Genomic DNA, 6,132 nt, shown 5'->3' with positions numbered 1-6,132 from the left:
TGTCACTGGTCTGAAGTTCACCATGTACACTACAATGACTGGCCATCTAGCCCTAAGAATCCTCCTGTCTCCATCTCCCTAGAACTGGGAGTCAAAGATACATCCTCCCCCTATACTGAGTTTTGTGCCCTGAAGACTTGATTCTGATTACTTCCATTAACCTCACTGCTCAGTTCAGCTTAATAGCATCTCCACCCTGTGCCTCCCTATCCATATCTGCTCATAGGCCACATGAGCCTGTTAGGAGCAGACAACCAACTGCACCAACCTGTCTGCTGCTGCCTGAGGTCTGGACCTAGCCACTCTCTGGGTGGTCTGTAACACTATGGTAATACTGCCCCACCATGGGCAAGTCTGAAATCTTCTTCAGCCCTTTCCATTTCCCTAGGTGGAATGTGGCTGTCCTGGAAAATGGAGCCACAGATCTCCAACTTCAGGGAACACAACCAACAAAGATCCCCACTTTCAGGGTTCTGCAATGTGCCACAGTGCTGGGGTCAAAGCCAGGTTGCCCAGTGAGCATGGCTATGGCTGGGGCAGGCTCACTCCTGGGGATCACAGCACTTCAAAGTGGCTTCATCTATCTTTTATTAAGACTGCACTCAGACTGTCTCCCTTCTAACTTGTGATGAGGTTGTACGGAGGTCTGATGGCTCTCTAACCTGCTCCATTTTCCCGCACAGCATTTCTCCTAATGAACACATGCTCATTACTTCTGTCTTGGCGTTTGCTTCTCAAAGGACTCAAACAACACGGGGAGGGACCTTCAAGCTAAATAAGGGAAGTTGCACAAAGGGGGGCCAAACTCATCAGTTCTCTTGGAACTGGAAGAAGCCACTGTCTAGTTATCTGATCCTCAGAGGCTTTCTTGGAGAATTTTAATGTGCTGTCATCCTTGCCTTTGTGACCTTGATGGACATTATGAATTGTAGACAGCATGGCTGTGCTGAGTTAGCAGTACCTTTCACAGCACAGGTCATTAAGGGTGGAGTAGATGATTTGCCATCATTCTTCAAAGCTGTCAGCAGGAACTCAGTGTAAAAGTGTTGTTAATGAAGCTGGTGAAGCATCTCATCTGCTAGAATTCCTGCCTAGCACATACAAGGCCTTGTGTTACATCCTTAGCACTGCATGAATGAACAAGAAAACAAACAAACAAACACACAAACACAAGAGCCATAGAGGAACATGCCTGTAATCCTAACACTTGGGAGATGAAAGCAAGAGGATTAGAAAATTCAAGATCTTCTATAGTCTCAAAGTGAGTATAACACCAGTCTTGGCTAGATAAGACCCTGTCTCAACAAAATAAAACAAATCTAAATAGAAAAGATTATGAGAGTTTTAGGAAATCCACCCATTTCTGAGACTTCTTCATCCTAAGGCAAGCTATGTGTTCTGTGGAGGAATACTGCTTGCTCTCCTGACTTGTCAACCAGCCCAGAGTCTTCCCTCATTCCACTTGCTGCCCTCACTACAAATCAGACACTGCTTATCATTTCTAAGTTTTATTACATAAAAATTTGAATGACTTGTTAAGGAGATGAAGATGCATGACTTTACAAGTCTAACCAGGGGTTTGTGATGGGTTATCAAGACCAACCCATTGTTCATCTACCCCTCATAAGTAGCCTGCCTTTAACTCTCCATTTACCTAACTCCTCTAGGCATCATATTTTTACACAGATAGGTGAGTTTTTGGCTTGATTGTTTCAGAGATGTCCTCTGACGTCACTGCCTATGCATAAGGCTTCATCTCACCATTTCCTATTCCTCAACAACCAATACAGACTTGGTTTCACTGAGTTATTGTTCATATTACCACAGGGATGAAAACATGACTCTGCTCAAAGGAATCATGCCACCATTTGTATACATGTCCATGCTGAAGTTAATAGACACTTATGTATGACTATTACATTGTAAATAATAACAATTTTCTTTGTTCCTGGAGCCCTCAATGTTTAGTCCATCAATCCTTCTGAAGTTAACTATTCCCTTAGCTGTCTTGGGCTTGTTGCTCTGACAGTTTTTGAGATAATCCTCTGTCTTCCAACACCCCATGTCTCCTGCTCTCTTAGTCTTCTCTTTTAGTTTGATTACTCTTATTCAGGACACTCTTTGGCCACTACCATTATTCCTTGCTGCATTTTCTTTCAGCTGCATCTAAAGATAGACTAGAAAAGGCATGGATTCACTGAGTACAAGCCTCTGAGAAAATGCTTTTGGTCCATCTTTCCATGTATTGCAGTAAGTTAGCTTCTCACCACTATAACAAAACCTTGAAATAATAAATTTATAAAGAGAAAGGCTATATTTCAGCTCACTGCTTTGGAGAGTTTGGTCCATGATCACTTGGTCCCATTACTTCTGGGCCTGTGGCGAGGCAAACATCACCTCAAGCAGCATGTGATAGAGCAAAGTCACTCATTTCAGGACCAACAAACAAGTGAAAAAGAGAAGAAAGGTTGGGGGGGTTGTCATATTTTTCATATATATGGTCCCAGTGGCCTAAAACTGCCACACTAGATGCTACCCCCTAAAGATTCACATACATGGTCCCAATGGCCTAAAGATTTCCCCCAAGTACTACTTCTAAATCCTCTGCTGTGTCCCAGAAATATCAGTAGGGACTTAGGAACATTCCAGACTCCGATCACATTTGGAAGCTGGGTATTTCTATGGAGAGCTCTATCATCTAGGAATTAAAAATAAATCTAAGAAGGAAATACTTTCTCCTCATTATATAACTTATTTTTCTAGGTTCTCAAGTTGCTGTTGAGAAATCTAATGTTATTTTCTTTCCTGTTCTTTGGTTTTTCCTTTATGAAAGCTCTTAGGACCCTTTTCTTTTTGCTTGATGCTTGGAGTTTCCCACACTGCACCTCAGTATGGTCTTAACTTGGATTCTGAGGCAGACATAGACAACTGTACAAGAGTACAAGAAGTTTAGTGGAAACAGTTCTTTCTTGGTAATTTCATGCAAGGGAACAATGTATTTCGATAGTATCCACTCCTTCCCCATTTCTCCTACTTCTCCCCATTTCCCAGCTTCATGTTCTCCTCTTCCCTCTCCTTGTTCTGCCCCCACCCTCCTCCTCTTTTCCTCTTTTCCTCCGTTTCCTTTCAAGAGGGCAATTTTTCATTGTAATTTTATAAAAAATGTTTCATTAATTCTATTTCTGCATCAAACATAAGGGATAAAGCTGGCCAATCAACACATGCCTATCATCACAGGGAAAAGGACTTATCAAATGTCACGAGTCTAAAAACATATACATGTTTCTTGTATCTTGTCTACAGAAATGATCTGTTTTTCCATTGAGCTGCTGTTAAAAATTCCACAAATTGCCAGGTGGTGGCAGTGCACACTTTTAATTCCAGAACTTGGGAGGCAGAGACAGGCAGAGCTCTGTGAGTTCAAGGCTAGCCTGGTCTACAGAGCTAGTTCCAGTACAGCCAGGACTACACAAAGAAACCCTGTTTCAAAAAAAAATTCACACATCCCACTGGTGTCCTTTGTCCCAGTTACAGATAGTGAAGGACAGTAGGTTGGTTGAACCACTTCCTAAACAGTTTTTCACTGTCCCTTCTTTCCAACCAGAGATTTGTGGATGTACAGGATCACAGTGCCCAGGTTATGGTAGCCTTGATAAGTCAACCCAAATTTGCATCACCTAGGATTACTTTGAGATCCTTGGAAACATTACCTGTCAACTCTAGCACCTCAACTGTGAGGTTCTCCAGAATTGTGGCACTGTACCCAACATCAGTGGCACCCACCTATCCATGACTTTCAGTGTGAGTCCTCAAGTGTCCATGAATGTCACCCACAGAAAAATTGTAGCCCAGCTCTCTGTGAGTGAGACACCACCATAGCCTTGGCCTTTTCCGCTGTCTTTTCCACTTCTGCCTCCAGCCATGGTCTTAGCGATGCAAAACCCACTCAAGAATGCACCTCTTAACATATACACTTGTAACTGTTTTTTAAAAAAGGAAATCAGAATGAAGTTGAATTATGGGTGTGACAGAAACATCAGCCTACTGCATGGTAACTCTCAGAAGGGAAAGACATTTGTGGGAGATAGGCAGGATCATCATGCCCTGTTTCCATATTGGACAGCAATTGATTCTTGATCTCTACAAAAGAGTGTCACATACAAAGGTATAGTGTCACCTTTGGGTCATCAGTTATCAATCTGGCTCTGTTAAAAATGAAATTAAGTATCTTGGTCCTAGGAGAAATCATTGTGGCACCCAACCACATTAACTCTGATGTGGGTCTTATTTTAACATCTGTACTTAATGCTCCCTTCATTCTGAGTAGTTGTGTCCTTTAATTTGAAGATTACTTTTTTGGTGTGTTTGCTATTTATTTTCTCTCCATTTCTTTGTTTTGTGCAAATTAGGTTTTGCTCCCCCCAGGATTGAACTATTCCTACTTCTTCTATTGGACATCGCTTGGCTAACTTGGCTTACATTTTGAGATATTTCCTCTTCATTTTCTGGTATGCCTGCTATGGTTATTCAGTGGCACATTAAGTCCTAAAAAGATACTAGTGGTGTGCCAACAACATCTGCTTTTCTGATTAATCATATACTCGTCCTGTATTATTGTTTTGTGTGATCTTAGAGGAAGAATATGTAATAAAAAATTTCTGATCTACCTGATATGTGACTCAAGAACCATTAGGGACAGATTTCAGTTCATTACTGCTTCTCTTCAAATCATTCACTTTAAGTATAGTCAGACGACCCAGTTAACTCAAAATGAAAGCAGGCAAGGCCATAATGTTTAACAAGACTCTCAAGACCTCGGGCTAATGGAATGCATTGTAAGCAGAGAAATCGAGAAATAGATGATAAAGTTGATGCTCTCAGAGGCCATAGATCTGGCTCATTGCAAGATGCATAAGTTGATATTTAATCGATCCTGACTTAGTAGTGTGTTTCAGGGAACTGCTAACTCCCCCCACTTTAGGACCCCTGGAGTACATCTTCTCTGCTTGTGTCTACAAGAACAAGAGACCAACAGAAGCAGAAGGTCTCTTTTCCTCTCTAATGTTTTTTCTTTCTCCCTTCTTTCCTTTCTCCTCTCTTTTTCCAGGATCACACAATGTAGCCTAGGCTGGCCTTGTACTTGCTATGTAGTCTAGTATTGGAATTAAAGGTGTACCACACCATCCCAATCCAAGACCTTATTCATTAACCCAGCACTAGGCTCTTTCCCAAATGAATGCAGGTGGAAATTTCTATTATCTCCATAGCTCCAAGTACTTTCAATACATTCATGTATTTCCTAAAGTTGATTTCAGGAGGCCCTCACTCTCACTGACAATTCAATCTATCCTAAGGAATTCCTTTACCTGAATTAGAACTTACTTCTTCAGGATCCCAACACAGACTGACAATCAGCAACTCTCCAGGAGTCCTCCAAGACTCCAGCCTCAGGTTAGAACTGCACAAACAGCCTTTCTCCTGGACTAGACAACTGTTGAATTCTTGGCCTTTCCATCATGAGATGCTCACTACTACCCTAACCACAGTCAGTAAGCCAGGCCAATCAATCTCTTCTCCTCTTTATCACCTTCTTTTTCCTCCTCCTTCTCCTGCTTCTCTCTCTCTCCCATCCTTTAGAGAACCCTGACTAATACATTCACACACATGTGCACCCACATTCATCCAAATATACATATATTATCCGTGTATTCATACCATATATATACATGTGAAAGACAGAGCAAAAAGGATTGAGTTGCTTTTTCTGCTTCAGATATAGCATGGTGAGTGATTTATGTATTAAACAGACACTAACAGAGTAACATGGAAATTTAGGCTCTTATAAGGAGATTAGTGACTAAAAACCTCTTAGAGCTCAGACTTTGAAGCAGAACTTTAGCTCCAGATCTTAAGATGACCTGTTTATGTGTCCCGAACCCCTTCACTAAGTGTATTCAAGAGAGGGACCCTTACAACTCTGCAGCTTTGTTCTCTTCTCTTCTTGACCCAAAGGACAGGCATCAGGAATGCTGGGACAATCGGCAGCTTGACCAATGTGCAGCTGACAATTGCTTCCCAGTCTGTATTGTTCAAAAGATGAGTGATAATGAGGAGCCTCCTAATTATTGGGGC

At 41.7% G+C, this 6,132-nt stretch overlaps 1 pseudogene; it reads right to left on the bottom strand.

Annotated features, from left to right (window-relative positions):
- Positions 1-3,568: 3,568 nt before the first annotated feature.
- Positions 3,569-3,923, bottom strand: LOC101823190 (annotated as a pseudogene).
- Between the last annotated feature and the right edge of the window lie 2,209 nt (positions 3,924-6,132).

Source organism: Mesocricetus auratus, unplaced genomic scaffold, assembly GCF_017639785.1.
Source record: "Mesocricetus auratus isolate SY011 unplaced genomic scaffold, BCM_Maur_2.0 Super-Scaffold_100676, whole genome shotgun sequence".
NCBI lineage: Eukaryota > Metazoa > Chordata > Mammalia > Rodentia > Cricetidae > Mesocricetus > Mesocricetus auratus.
This window is presented reverse-complemented; position numbering and strand designations above follow the sequence as displayed.